At 45.7% G+C, this 16,288-nt stretch overlaps 1 long non-coding RNA gene across 2 annotated transcripts in view; it reads right to left on the reverse strand.

The window, feature by feature from the left end:
- The window catches only part of LOC144617061 (uncharacterized), a 325,321-nt gene that overhangs the window by 284,955 nt on the left and 24,078 nt on the right, over positions 1-16,288 (reverse strand). For both annotated transcript variants that reach the window (XR_013557078.1, XR_013557077.1), the window contains exon 2: positions 4,323-4,431. This is a non-coding gene — a long non-coding RNA (uncharacterized LOC144617061). The remainder of the gene's footprint in view (positions 1-4,322; positions 4,432-16,288) is intronic.

Here is a 16,288-nt window from a genome sequence, read left to right on the forward strand (position 1 = left end):
ACCTTAAGTATCCTCCAATTCAATTTAACAAGTTTTTATTGAGCATCTTTTCTGTTTGGGAATACACAAAGAAAAACAAAGTGGAAGAAATAGATATAGAAAGCATGATCCCAGCCCTCAAGCATAATAACATGGCTGAGCTGCAAGAAGAAACCAAGGGGGCGCCTGGGTGGCGCAGTCGGTTAGGCATCCGACTTCAGCCAGGTCACAATCTCGCGGTCCGTGAGTTCAAGCCCCGCATCAGGCTCTGGGCTGATGGCTCGGAGTCTGGAGCCTGTTTCCGATTCTGTGTCTCCCTCTCTCTCTGCCCCTCCCCCGTTCATGCTCTGTCTCTCTCTCTGTCCCAAAAATAAATAAAAAATAAAAAAAAAAAGAAGAAGAAGAAACCAAGAAAGCATGTGGCCTGGAGTCAGAAAGAAACCAGGACTGGAGTCAGGAGATGGACCAGCCAGGGGAAGTCCTTTTCCTCTGCAAAACTGGGAGGGTAAGTGAGGTTTCCCAGCAGGTCTCTTCCAGTCTATCAGGCTATGGATCTGTGACTATTAGGACAGGCTGCCCTTGTTTGGTTGAAGAGACAAAGAGACCCAAGCCAGTTACCTCCAGGAAGGGGTGGGGGAGGAAAGTTATTGTCAGACACAGCAAGGCTGATATGAACCCAGAAACCCCAAGAACAAGAGGCTTGGGGGCCGGCTCTTGATCTCCCTCTCTCCTCCCCTCTGGCATTTGTGATTCACTCTGTGAACCACACAGTTCTCTCTGCCAACATATTCCTATCTTCTGCTCCCTCATAATCTTATTTTACACACGGCTTTGGCCATGACCCTGTCCTGACTCTGCCTCAGTACATCCCTGGTCAATCTTCCTCATGTTTACTAGCTCAGATTCCTGAGAAAGAACAACTGATTGCTCTCACTCATCTGTTGACACCACATCATAATCATAATCTACGGTGGGCTGGCCATGCCAGTGTCAGGCCCCACACCCCCCCCCAAGCTACTGATATGATGGGGCTGGGGCACAGGCCATGCCTGGCATTAAGCCTGGCAGTTGAGGCAGAAGTGGTGGCCAAGCAGCATCCCTTAGAAGGGGACACAGTGGGCAGGGGGTAAGGATTTGGAAGTCAAAGGCCATGATATATGGTAGAGTCAACAAGTGCCTAACAACGTACATTATCCAGAATGCAGATTGGATTGTCCCCTAAGTGATAGCACTTAATCTCCTATAACCTCCCTCCTGCACCAACAATTAGACTTGTATCAGGTGTGTGGGTCTTAACCCTCTGACTTAAGTCTTCCAGAGATGGGGAAAGAAGCAGCAGTCAGTCCCATGGCCATGAGTAATCCTAGGGCTATCCCACTGATGGGTCATGCCTCTATGTACAGTGAGGACTGGCATCAGACACAAAGACCCCTGAATTACAAATAAGAGTCCTTGGCAATTTGTATGACCTTGAGAAAAATCACTTAACCTTCTGGACCTTGATTTCTCACTTGTAAAGAAAATAACATCTTCCCTATATCCTCTATAGAATTATAATGAGGAACAAAGGAGAAAACAAATTAAAAATTGCTTTTAAAGGCATAAAGTCCTAAATGCATCTAAATAAGCTAACAATAACTTCAGTGAAATCAGAAAATAGAGTCTATAGAAAATATAGGCATAGAAAAAAAAAAAAAAAAAACTCAAGACTAGAAGGAAATACACCAAAATGGTCAATTATCTGCGGTAGATAATGGTAGTTATTTCTGGACGGTATGATATGGGTGATTTTCACTTTTCATACTTTAACCTATATTCTTCAAATTTTCTGTATCAAATGTACTAGCGTGATAACTATAAAAATATTCCATTAAAAAATGTATGCGTCAAGGAGATCTCACTTTCTTCCCTGGCTATGTTAGTTGCGTTCTGGACATTTTATTGTTTTGTTTCTAAGTGTTTCACTTAGAGGCTGAGCAAAGGAAATAAAAGAAGGTCAGCTTCAAACCAATTTCTGCTGCATGTTAGCACTCCTTTGAAAGGATTCAAAGGCAAAAAGATGCTGAAAGGTCCCAGCTGAAATGAGGCTTACACGGTGTGTTTGCATTTCAACTATTGGGGCTGCCCTTGCTCTCACTTTAACTCCGCTGCGAAGAATTTAATTCTGCTATGCTGTTTCATCTCATTTAGGGAGCCCACATGACGCTGTGGTGAAAATTATTTCAAGAAAAATGTTCTCAGATCCTCAAGTAAAAAGGTACAATGTGAAAGTTTTATGCATTCATAAAGGGGTATTGCATACCTGGAGCCAATATGTCAGCAATGGTAATAAAAATACTCACTTTTGTAGCTGAACTAAATATACCTTCAGTCCCTAACTTTGTGCCACACTCTGTGCTAAACAGAATACAATAGTGACAAAGACAGACCCAGTCCCCCAGCACCTAACACAATGGCTGCATACATAGGAAGCTCCCAATGGACAGTCACCAAAAGAATGAATATATGAGCATTTCTGCCTCTGTGGGCGTCCTCTCACCCACAAATGTGGGCGGGGCGAAGGAAAAGAGGCAGGTAATCTGGGATGAGCCAACTGTGTGCCCCATTCACCAACTCCACCCCTCAAAACTGGGTGGGGGGAGGGGGCGCAGGGACAAACATTCTTTATCCCTTTGGAATCAAATTAAAATAAAAAATAAAGGAGAGAAATCAGTGTCTCAAAAGTTTAACTGAGCACAAGATAGAACATTAGATGATACTAAGGAATCACTGTTTAAATAAGTTTTTTGAAGGGATAAGGTTATTGTGCTTATGTTTTTGTTTTTTTTTTAAGTTCTTAATGCCCGCTGAAGCAGTTAAGGATGAAATCATGTAAATCTAGTATTTGCTTTAAAATAATCTGAAGGGGCGCTTAGGTGGCTCAGTCGGTTAAATGTCCCAACTGTGGCTCAGGTCACGATCTCACGGTTCGCAGGTTCAAGCCCTGCATCGGGATCTATGCTGACAGCTCAGAGCCTGGAGCCTGCTTCAGATTCCGGCTCCCTCTCTCTGCACCTCCCACACTCAAGCTCTCTCTCTTTCTCAAAAGAAAAACATTAAAAAATAATAATAAAATAAAATAATCTGGAGACAATGGACAAATGGGGATCTAGGACACAAGAACTACAAGATCAGCTAGACTGGCCACCGGTTGGTAAATGTGGAAGCCAGGTAACACGGATACCAGAGGTTCCCAGACTTGTCAGTACATGTGACCTAGCCAGGAAGCTTCAAAAATACTGATGCCTGTGTTCCAACCCCAGAGACTGAGAGTTAAATGGTCTGGGAGGGTGCCTCAGCATTAGGATTTCTGAAAGATCCCTAAGTGATTCTAATATGCAGGAACCAGTGGTCTATACCAGTCTCTATACTCTTGAGTATATCAGACAATTTGCAAAATAAAACTTTTTTTTTAACCTAATGAGAACAAAAGGTAGTTGAGCATCTGGGGATGGAGGGCTCACTGGTCCCCCCTCTCCGTGCATTAGGCCCAGGCCCCGCACCCCAGCTGTCTCCAAACCTCTTGGTTCCTAAAGCTGGGCGGGAACCTGCGCAGAAGGGCACAACCACATCAACCCACCGTCACCTACAAATGGCCCCATTCTCAAGCCCCTAAAAGGCAGGAGCCCTTGAGTGTGGCCATTCCCCTGAATTTTCAAGTCTGGACCTGACAATGCAGCCTCCCTGCCCCTCCCTCCCCCCACCCTTCTTTTACTTTGCCACCCGAACACTGGAACACTCGTCTCCCTTGGCTCCTTCTTTTGTGACGTGAATTATCCACTTTCACCTCCTGCCAGGAAGGGGAGGCCAGGACTTCCTAACAGCCCCATGATTGACATTAATCATCCTCAGATGGACGGATGTTTTTTACCTACTCATTTCCAGCAGGACCTTCAAAGCCCTCTCACCTGGCTTCCCACACATCCCCATGGACAGGCACATCTTGCTGGAGAGTGCTTCATTTTAACCAGAATGTCTCAATAGTAGGTTTCATGTTCTCAGCTGTGCTCACAGTGGGGATGCGATTTTCCTTCATGAAAATGCCATTATTACAGAGCTGCAGGCTGAGTCCTACCAACAATAGGCCTCTATTATTTGTGGGGAAATGGTACTTTGGAGAAGGATTTGCACGTGGTTCTCTAAAATGAGCCAAGCGTGGCTGACAATCAAAGGCTTGCATACAACCTGTAACTTCAGCCACACTCCCAGACGTTCCAGGGGCCCGTGGTCATGGCCAGAACCTCTCTCTGAAGGTGAGAGGACCCCCAAGACCTGACAGAAAACCCAGTGAACTAAATCCTGACCTTACATCTGTGGCTCCAACAAGTGTTCTCTTTCCTTCATTCTTCTTTATTGAGCCCTTCAGAGATATCTGTCACTGTTGGGGGAACAACCTGGGAGGCCATCTCAGCCCTGAGGAAGAAAAGGAAATAGGTATTAAGTGCCCATCAGGTGCCACTGCTGTAGACACTTTGTATTAGAGATTGCACACCCCATTCCAATGTCCATAGGGTTAGGGATGGAAAGCGAACAAGAAAGCAAATTGAATGGGGTGTACAGTCTAAAGAAGGGAGACACCACTTTGTTTTAAACCAGTGTTTTGAGCAGTAAAATTGGTTCAGTGTAGCCAGATCGATATATATTTTTTCAGAGAAGCTGGAAACATGGAATTCCAAGTGAAATCATTCCATTTTTAAATGAAGGCAAAGAATTCCATTTTTAGAAAAACCATGGTGGCAAACACTAAACATTCCAAACTACAAGCATGGTTGGGCTGGACCACCCCTACCCCGACCCCTGGGTTGAAATCTGCTACTTCTGCTTGATACATTGTGTCTCTAAGCTCCTTCCCTGAACACCCCTTAGCCAGTCCCCTGGCCCCAGGGTACCCATGCAAACTTGTTAGTGTGTTTCTCCTGCTGCACGGAAGAGGTTGCTACACATATCAGTCCCCACACTGGATGGTAAGGGACTTATGGTCTTGGCACCCTCAGAACCCAGCTTGTGCCCAGCATATTGGTCTTGAGTGAATGAATGAATCTGCATTTCATTTACTCTTCAGCTCCTGATGCTGGTGTTCTCATCCCCCATCACACAGACAAGGAAATAAGCCTCAGACAGGGCAAGGGACTTGTCCTAAACCCCCAGTCCCCACTCATGCCAATCTAACCCCAAGCCTGTGCTCTCCATGCCCCACGGGCACTGCTTCCTCTCCTGTCATTTTTCTTTGCACTTGCAAGCATTTTGTACCTGCTGAAAGCCACAGTCCTGGCTTGAGATACAAACAGCATGTTAAAATCATGTCAAAAGTCCTCCACTTTCCTTCCCAGCGTGTCACCAAGCCACTTACTGAGTTATTTACTGTTGGGGACTATGACCCCTTGCTGGGTCAAGGCTCAGCAAATCAGTAATTTTAAGATGCCTGTTAAATATCCAACAGCTGGTGCCTGTTAACTGGAGTCACCCTCCCCCCATCACTTAGGAGTTTTCAAACAACACAGAACATCTCCTGTTATGCCTCAGGCCTCAATTATTCGAAAGTATCACCAAAACATTGCTCTCCCTCCAAAAAAGAAAAAAAAATAGAAGAGCTCACGAAAATTACTCCTGAAGACACGTGCACACACTCAAACGCCCGCCTTCCTGGGAGAGATGCACTAGAGCCCCAGGGGAAAGTGGCTGTGGCCACTTCAGTCATGGAGGGGCGGGGGAAGGGCGAGGTGGGGAGGGGGCTTGCTCACCTTCCCCTGCACGCAGGCTCTGGGAAACTGACCCGCCGGGTTGAGTTCTAGCCTGGGCATCATCGGGAACCACCCCCCCACCTCCTCCGGGCACCCCCAAACCCTGCAAAGGCATGGGGTCCCCACACCCCTTGATCGAACTCCCCGGGTGCCGCGGGCTGCCTGCTGTTCGCACTCCTGGCTGCCCAAATCCAAGTGCCTGGCCTGCCACCTTGTGGACACTACGGGGAAAACACGCCGGTGGGCCGGCTCCAAATGCCCTCTGTCTGCGGATTATCACCCTCCACTTTGAGAGGGCAGCAAGGGATGGGAATACAGATGAAGAGCAGATTAATTCGACAAAATTAAAGAGAACCCATGAGGAGGATTTGCGGATCATTTTTCTTCCACATAATTAGAGCTTTACATCAGGGAGGGTGCAAGTTTTAAATGCTCTAAATCCACACCACAGAGACCTCTTTAAAGACTGTGTGGCCCAGTGGTTACTAAAATTTGGTGGGTGTCACTATCTTCCAGGGAGATGTTTTTAAATGCAAATACCCCACCCACTGCAATCTATTTATTCAGAATCCAGGTCTAGCATTTATATATTTTTATTGTGACAAAAATCATATAACATAAAATTTACCACCTTAACTATTTTTTTTTTAACATCCAGTAAGGTGCATACTAGACCCCTCTGGGCTGCCTGGAATGAAGGCACCTTTTCTGTCCCCCCAAAATGCACCAGCCAAATAAGTGGAAGAGGGGAAATGCAGCCTGCATTCTGCTTCCCTTCCCAGGTCTCCTGACTCAGGACTCTATCCCCCGCAGGAAAACTCACTTAGCCTAAGTAAATCTGAAAGTGGTGATATTTCCTAATTCTCACAAAGATCCTGTATATCCTTGTAACCTGCAAAACCAGAGACCCATGGGGAACGTGTGTGAAGGCCACCAGGAATCACTTGTACCAAATGGAAGGCACTGGGGAATCTGGCATGGCATTCTAGTCATTTTGAAGTTAGGATTATTGAGAGCCTTCTGTTTTGTTGACAAGGACTGAGACCATACAAACCCCACAGGCCAAGGTGAGCTAGGAAAATATGTTCACGCGGGAAGTTTGGAACACAGCTCTTCCTACTCTGCTGTTTTCCAGGAGTTAGGCAAGCGCAGCGGCCCCTCTGGCAACCCCAAAGCCTGATTTGGTTGTACTTCTCCAGGTGATATGACAGTTACGGTCCTGGAGGGAGAGAGGTTGACAGCATTCCTTCCAGATAATCATGTCTTAGAAAGTTTATCTCCCATATACAGAATCATTCCAAAGACTGAGCTGGGTGAGGATTTCTCTCTTAGCTTTTTTACAGTGCGTGCTCAAGACTCAGGTCGTGGGACGAGGCAGGAACCACCTTAACTCTTTTTAAGTGTATAGTTCAGTGTTCAGTATATTCACTACATTAGATGCCTCCTATAGGCACAGTCATGTGGTATTTGTCTTTTTGTGTCTGGCTTATTTCACCTAGCATAATGTCCTCAAGTTCCATCTATGTTGTAGCCTGTGACAGGATTTTTTCCTTGTTGAGACTGACATTCCACTGACTGACTGACATACCTCAGTTCGTTTGTCCACTCATCCGTCAGTGGACATTTGGGATGCTTCCAGCTTTTGCCTATTGTGAATAACGCTGCTGTGAATATGGGTGTGCAACTATTGCCTTGAGACCTTGCTAATTTCAAACACTGACTAGTGCTACAAAGAAAACCAACCAGATTCAGTGACAGAGTGACTCAGAGTGGCAGCTCCTATAACAATGACAATACTTTTTTAAATTTTTTAAATTTTTTTTTTTTTTTTGAGAGAGAGAGACCGAAAGATTGTGAGCAGGGGAGGGGCAGGGAGTGAGGGAGACACAGAATCCGAAGCAGCCTCCAGGCTCTGAGCTGTCAGCACAGAGCCCAACGAGAGGCTCGAACTCACGAACCGTGAGATCATGACCTGAGCCGAAGTGGGACACTCAACCAATTTAGCCACCCAGGTGCCCCAACAATAACAGTCATACTTAAATGTAACATTGTGCCCCAGGCAATGTCCTAAGGGCTCCATTTATATCAACTTCTATAAACTGCAGGATATAAGGATATCACAATCCTGATTTACAGCTGAGCAAGAGAGGAAACGTGGAGCAGTTCAGTGCTTGCTGAATATTACACAACCAGGACATGATAGAGCCAAGAAGGAAGCCAGGCAGGAGGGCTCCGGAGTCCCAGAAGTCAGGCAACATCTGAGCTGAGACATGAATGGCAAAGAGGAGTCAGCCAAGAACAGTTGTGGGATAGAGCATTCCCAGGCAGCAATTGCAAAGGGGCAAGAACCAGCTTCCAGTACTGAAAGAAAACCAAAATGACCGAAGTAACAGGTAGAATCAGAGGGAAAAGGGAGAGCACATGGGAAGGCAGGGTCAGATTATAAAAGATCTCATTAGCCAGAATGAGGAGGTTGGATTTTATATTACTGACTCTGGGAAATCACTGGAGTTTTAACCATGGCAAAGACTCCAGCTTTTGCTTTCCTCCTGATAGCTTTCCTCATCGATATATATTAAATATGATTGCAACAAGAAAGCACGTCTGGTGGGGACCTTAAAGGTCCAAGTTTCTGAGTTTCTTCGTTCTTGGACATATTTCACTAATACTCTATGCATGGTTGGAATCTCCAAGGCTACAGCATCACATCCATGAACATCTTCACACTGAGGCCAGCTTTCCGAGGCAACCATTACTTAACTGATGACCTATGTCCACCTTAACTGCAGACTATAATTTGCTTTTACCTCACTGCAGTATCATTACACCTCACAGCCCTGGGAACAGCACTTGATCATTTTTAGAATTCTGACTTCCCACCACAGGGGGACAAGATTACTTACCCCCACTTAGGGAGATCTGCAGAGACCAGTAATTGCTGTGGGTGGGTTAATGAGTGTGAATTAGAACTGCAGCCCGATTAAGGGAAGAACAGACAGCCGAGGAAAGAGATGTGTCAGTACTTTTACCATGGAATAGCATTTACGGCTACATAAACTGGAGAAGATCAAAAGAGCTCTTTTGCTCTTTTACGTGAAACTTTTGCCCTCCTCAGAGGCTGTGCCATTATTCTAAGCCTGTGTCCCCAAAGAGGGCAGACCCGTCAGGAACTGCTCATCCCTGAAGTTTTCATGGCATAACAATCTTTGCCTTTTATCTCAACCAATTCACCTCATCACGGAAAAGTTTAATCCTGTGCACCTCCCAACAGCGCTCTGATTGCCCTGTAGGGACTTCCCTCTGCCCCCTACTGGATGTAATCATTGTGGGACAAGAAATCCAGGAGGGAGCATCTGGGTGGCTCAGCAGGTTAAGTGTCAGACTCTTGGTTTCAGCTCAGGTCATGATCTCATGGTTCGGTGCGTGGCTTCAAGCCCTGCATTGGGCTCTGCACTCCCGGTGTGGAGCCTGACTAGGGGTCTCTCTCTCCCTTTCTCTGCCCCTCCCTTGCTCATGCACGCTTGCTTGCTTGCTCTCTCTCTTTCTTTCTCTCAAAATAAATAACGAAAGAAAGAAAGAAAGAAAGAAAGAAAGAAAGAAAGAAAGAAAGAAAGAAAGAAAGAAAGAAAGAAAGAAATCCAGGTGTCTACCCTCCATAGTGGGAGCTGGAGGGGGTCCCTGAAAGTTCCTTCCACTCTGTTCTTCCTCTCACCAACTTGGTGCAGGGTGGTTATGTGACCTTAGCCCGGGACAGTCACGACACCTTGGCTCAGCCAATCAAATACTTGCCTCCCTGAGATGTTGAATCTTGGCTGGTTGACACAAGGTCTGGCAAGAAATTGGGTTCACCGATGAGATCAATGAGCTGAGCCTGCTACCAGTGTCTTCCAGAGCAATCTGGTGCCCATATGCTCCAGCCTAGTTCTTCAGCCCTCACTTCACTCTTTGGAGCCCTTTTATGCTAAAATTAGCCAATGTTTCTGTTACTTGCAACTAAAAAACCCAAGTAGATACAGTGAACATTCAGAGACTACAATTAGGTAGGTATCAACAAGCACCTAGTATCTCCAAGGAGGTACATGCATCTGCTCTCCAAAAACACAATGGCAAAAAAAGGGAGGGGGCAGGGACTTCTCTCTCTCTCACAATGAAGAGGTCCCCGGGTAGGGACTCCAGGGCTGGTATGGTGGCTCCAAGATGTTCACAGTGATGTAGGCTCCACCTAGCTTTCTGCTCTACTACCTTTAACTCATGTTTCCATTTATGGGGTGCCCTTCTGATCCTGATTGGCACTGTGACTTGAGTCATCCCAGCCACTTTCCTAGCAGGACAGAGGGACAGGAAAAAGGTAGTCTCCTGACAGCAAGCTAAGTGTGCTGGAACTTACTTCTACCCACAAGTCATTGATTGCCCCAACTTTAAGGAAAGCTAACAAATGAAAGTTTTTCTAATGGGCAAATGGCCTATTCAAATATACAGGAGCCCTCTCCTACAAAAGGAGAAAATGGATACTGAGTAGGCAACTAGCAATCTCTTTTACATGTTTTCTTTTTTTTTTTTAATGTTTATTTATTTTTTGAGACAGAGGCAGAGCACAAGTGGGGAGGGGAAGAGATCCAGGGAGACACAGAATCTGAAGCAGGCCCCAGGCTCTTAGCTGTCAGCACAGAGCCCAACACAGGGCTCGAACTCATGAGCCATGAGATCATGACTTGAGCCAAAGTCAGACACTTAACCAACTGAGCCACCCAGGTGCCCCCCCAGACTGCTTTCCTGAAAATTGCCGAAGCTTCAGAAGGATATTCTAAGGATTCTCACGCTTCTTTTCTCAACCTTTCTTGGCCAAGCCATTCTGAAAATATACCCCAGTCTAAATTCTGATTATGAGGGAAACAACAGGAAACTATCCATTTCCATAGAGCTGACTCAGAATCATGGTAACAGCACATCTTTACTGAATGACTTTGAACCAGACCCTTGATTCTTCAGAAACTTAGTTGCCTAAAACGTAAAATCTGCCTTAATCAACGAGGACCGGCTGAGATAACAACCCACGATCCCATCTACTTCAAAGATGATATGGAATCAATGTCTCCAATAGATCAAGTGTCCAGTTGTGCTGAAAAGAGCACAAAAATATTTTTTAAAAGATACAGTGGTCCTAAAGTGAATAGGACTTTTATAGTTCTCAGCCTTTGCCCCCAAGAAGAGTTTGAATTGTGCCTCAAGCTTAGGCAGGAATCTGTCTGCCTGGATTTCCTTAGGAACTAGAGAGGAAAAACTGCTAGGTTACAAAGCTAGAGGTGAACTCACCTGAGGTAGCTAGGGAGGAAGGGAAAAGTTGCAACTTTAGGGCAAAAACATGTGTGTTTGTTCCTGCTGGAAGACAACTGTCCATGCAACCCTTGGGTTTCTGCACATGTTGCAAGGGGTGGCACTGATTGCTTTTTTTTTCCCCCAAACTATCTTTTCCTGGGTATCTATATAGAGAACAGCCTTAGAAGACAGAGACAGTATCTCTCTCCAGAGCAAAGAATAAATTTGCTTGCCCATAGATGAAGATAACATCTCCCTCCAGAGCTGAGGGCAAGCAGGCTTGTTTCCCACTATAAAAGATTCAGGGGGTGCCTGGGCGCTCAGTTGGTTACGTGTTCAACTCTTGGTTTCAGCTCAGGTCATGATCTTGTGGTTTCATGAGTTTAAGACCCACATCAGGCTCTGTGCTAGCAGCATGGACCCTGCTTGGGATTCTCTGCCTCCCTCTCTCTGCCCTCCCCACTCACGATGTCTCTCTTTCAAAATAAATAAACTTACAAAAAAAAAAAAGAAAGAAAAAGATTCAGGCTCCCTAAACTCAGGGTACGTCTCCTGTGACACAACTCCCTGCATTTGTGGGTGTCACCCGGCCCTCTCCATATCACCCTGTGGGAATGGGGTTCAGGGAACTGGCACAAACACTGACTCTCATGCTACTGCTACTGTGTGAAGTAACAAAGTTCTTTGTCCCTGAACCAGGAGTCCATCAGCACCCATAAAACTGCAGCAGTCTAACTGCTTGGCTTGCAAGTCGCGAGTGGGGTACAATCTCAGACCCTTCCCAGTCTTTATATGTTTCCTCTTCATCACCACCTTCCTCCTCCCCTGCTTCTCCAATCTACCTCCTGAATGTGAACACTGGGTCCTTAGCTCCCATTCATCCCCCAGGAAATAGAAGTATTTTTAACATTTTCAACTAAATCACAGAAATCTCAAAATAGTGCTCTGTATATACTGTCAAGAGCTTTCTGGTTGTAGAATGCATCCCTCCTGGCACATAGTCCCTGCTACGGCCAAACCTTCAGCATGATGTAGTTAAATCACGCTTGCCCATGGTGATGGATGTTTCTCATGGGACTCAACCACATGAGGCAGAAAAAAAAGGGATTGTGTGTCCAACCCAATGCTGCCCAGAAGCGACCCAAGAGCCATGGAGAGGATGTGTCTTTATCTCCAACTTCCACGTTCTGACATTATCAGGCTGAGCTGCTGATGGCTGATTTTTTTATTTTAATTGGAAAGTTAAGGGAATGGGCCTGTAAATAACAAAGCTGACGGTGGATGAAACGGTCCATGCTGTTTGACTTTTCAATATTAAAGACCTTCACTCACCCCAGATACACACAAAGAATGATCAGATAAGAAATCATCTACTCCTGGTCAAGCCCAGTGATCTGCCGTCATCTGCTGGGGTCACAGCAAAAATGAAACACTGAACAGTAATAAAAAAGACAGCAATTGACTCTGCCAATTCCATTCATTTCTGACCCATCTGCACCCAGGTACATCGGAAACTCAGCCCTCAGAAAGCAATAGTGAGCATGCTTCAGCTGTCAGACCCCAGCATGACCTTTCTTTCCCTTCTGCCAGAAGTCTGGAGCTAAGGCCAACTTTCTCAAATTCCATTCTCCTCACAGAAATAATAAAAGATTCTGTATTTCTATGAGCACATCCCGATTGGCCTGCTTTTCCTAAGAGAAGGGCTTTGCTCTAGAGTCACCAAATGTTAAAGAGCTGAGTGGGACCTTAGAAATCCCCCTGTTCAAACTTTCATTTTCATACAAAGAACTGAGGCTCTGGGCAGTTAGTGATCAGGTGATCACTAACCCCTTATCAGACATGGTTTGCAAATATTTTTTCCCATTCCGTAAGATTGATTGTCTTTTCATTGCATTGATAGTTTCTTTTGCTGTGTAGAAGCTTTTGGTTTGATGTAGTCCAACCTGTTTGGTATTTTTTTTAATGTTTACTTATTTTTGAGAGTCAGAGCAGGGGAGGCATGGAGAGGGGTGGTGGGGAGTGGATCTGAAGTGGGGTCTGCACTGACAGCAGCAAGCCTGATGCAGAACCCAAACCCACCAACCCTGAGATGGTGATCTGAGCCGAAGTTGGACCCTCAATCGACTGAGCCACCCAGGTGCCCCCCCACCTGTATTTTTATTTTATTGCTTATGCTCTAGGTGTCATGTCTAAAAAATCATTCCCAGGAACCATGACAAGGAGGGTTTTTTTTCTGTTTTCTTCTGTGAGTTTCATGGTTTCAGGTCTTACGTGTAAGTCTGTAATCAAACCATGAACACTTCATCGAGAGTCGGCCAAGGCTGTGTGGTTTTCACAAAATGCATATTGAGGAACCTCTTCAGTTTCTTCCTTCTGAGAGCAAGACTTTCTGTTATATTTGGGGAACTTCTGGTGTGTAATAATCTATTCTGAACCTCCCTGAGCCAGCTCCTTAATTACTCTCTTGGCTTTTTAGGCTAGGTAAACCCCAAGGAGCTCTCTCAGCTGTGCAGGGACACACGGAAGAAAAAGGAGGAACTCTTGAGATGTGCCCCTTCTCTACCCTCCCCCAGCTATTTTCCACTTTGGGTCAAGAAGAGGTCAAAAATAGGTGCCATTTGAACCATTTGTTCAGCTTAAACAGTATGCTCATTATTTGGTTAAAAAAATTTTTTTTTGTCCTTCGGAGCACCTGAGTGGCTCAGTCAGTTGAGTGTCTGACTCTTGATTTCAGCTCAGGTCATGATCTCTCAGTTTGTGGGATCGAGCCCCATGTCAGGCTCTGTGCTGACAATGCAGAGTCTGCTTGGGATTCTTCTCTCTCTGACCCTCACTGTCTCCCCCTCCCTCACATGCACACACGTGTTCCCTCTCTCTTGAAAATAAATACTTTAAAAAGAATTTGTTCTCATATATAAAAACCAGAGTTCACCCTCCCATCCCAAAATTCCAATTTCCAGTTTTGCTTGAAAAATCGAAATTAAAACCAACATGTCACATGGCAATGCCAAGGAATAGCTGTCCTTTTTAGATGGTGACATGAGCTCTCTGGTATATCATAATCTCCACTCCGTCCCTGATACCTCCTGCCTATTCCTCCTAGAAAACTGGATATATGACCTCTAGAGGAAGATTTATTGTGGTAGCTTGTTCATTGTGCCAAAAAACATTAATTAATTGCCTATAAACATCTAACTAAACCCAGAAAAACCCCTAACAGCATGGAGTTTATATTCTGGTGTGGGATGACAGGCAACAAACAAATAATTATAGAGTATACCAGAAAGTGATTGTCCTTTGAAGAAAATACAACAAAGAAGGAGATACCAAGGGTGGGGGGGTTACAATTTAAAAATAGGATAGGCAGGGAAAGGCTCACCAAGACATTTAAGTTAAAACTTAAAGGAGGTGCAGGAAGATGCCATGCAAATATGGCTTGGGAATAGCATTACATGCAAAAGGAACAACAAGTGCAAAGGCCCTGAGATATTATAGTAAGAGCCATGGCTGGGGACACAGACATTTCTGTAGGTTCCAAGGACATTCATTGTGTCCCGTCCATTCTTCTTTCCCATCCCCCACTTCATCCTCAACCCCGGCTCCAGCAAAGTTAGTGTGCCAGTGCCACAGACATCACAGGGGTAAGGGCACCCCAGCTTGGAGGCAACTAGAAACCTCTCCAAGGTATCCACAACCATGGATACTTTGAAGGAAATCAAAATCCGGGTTACCCACTCCCATCTCCACTCTTTGGAACACTGAACTCCCTGTGACCACTTCTATAGTAGAGGCTTCCTGCCGGTCTGTTGGTCCCCTCTGCCACCTCCCTGCTTACAGTCACCCATGGCTCTCTATGAACACCGCCCCTCTCACCCAGCCTGACTCTTCCCACGGGACTTGCCCAGTTGTCCCTAAGCTGGGCCCTAAACAAAGGCAACGTGCAATATGTCTGTGCAAGGCTCCTGGCAGGGCTGCTTGTCTCGGCTGGTATTAAGCGTGTTCTGTGAAGGACCAACAGTGGCATCAAAGACAAGGTATTTGGGCCATGTTAGGAAGTTCTGAATTTGACTGTTCAGAGCTCCTTCTTAACAATGTTCTCTCTATCCTCAACTTGCATCAAAGGAAGCAATGCTTTTTTTTTTTTTAATTTTTTTTAACGTTTATTTGAGACAGAGAGAGACAGAGCATGAACAGGGGAGGGTCAGAGAGAGGGAGACACAGAATCTGAAACAGGCTCCAGCCTCTGAGCTGTCAGCACAGAGCCCGACGCGGGGCTCGAACTCATGGACCGCGAGATCATGACCTGAACCGAAATCGGCCGCCCAACCGACTGAGCCACCCAGGCGCCCCGGAAGCAATGCTCTTGAGACCAGGAACAAAGCAAATAATCCCACACAGTCCTTATGTCACCAAGCAGTAAATTCCTCGCAAGGCTTCCAGTCCCACTCATCTCTCTTTTTTTTTTCTTAAACGTTCATTTATTTTTGAGAGAGAGAGAAAGAGAGTGTGTGAGCAGGGGAGGGGCAGAGAGAGAGAGAGGGAGACCCAGAATCCAAAGCAGGCTCCAGGCTCCGAGCCATCAGCAAAGAGCCCGATGCGGGACCTGAACTCATGAACAGGGAGATCGTGAGCTGAGCCAAAGTTAGACGCTCAGCCAACTGAGCCACCAAGGTGCCCCATCTCTTTCCTTTTTAGAATTAGAACCAGGGGCACCTGGGTGGCTCAGTCTGTTGAGCAACAGACTTCATCTCAGGTCGTGGTCATGGCTCAGGTCCTGATCTTGGTGTTCATGGGTTCAAGTCCCCTGTTAGCGTCAGGCTTGCTGCTGTCAGTGCAAGGCCCATTTCAGATCCTCTATCCCCCTCTCTCTCTCTGCCCCACCCCTACTTGCACTCTCTCTCTTTCAAAAATAAATAAGCATTAAAAGAAGAAGAAGAAGAAGAAGAAGAAGAAGAAGAAGAAGAAGAAGAAGAAGAAGAAGAATTAGAACCAGAAGTGAGGGCGCTATCACAGAGATGTCTACTCAAATTGGAAAATGAAGTCAGATGTTTTCTGACAGGAAGCAAATAGATTTGGCTGATGGGCTTAACCATGGGGGGCACTTTCCACAAATTAAATTGACGGTTTCATATAAATACATACAAACCTTTCGCATTTGATATAAAATATTACATTGGCAAAGTTGCACTGCACTGACCGATGCTTTATTTTCT

This window comes from Panthera onca, chromosome C1 (assembly GCF_046562875.1).
Source record: "Panthera onca isolate mPanOnc1 chromosome C1, mPanOnc1 haplotype 2, whole genome shotgun sequence".
Taxonomy (NCBI): Eukaryota; Metazoa; Chordata; class Mammalia; order Carnivora; family Felidae; genus Panthera; species Panthera onca.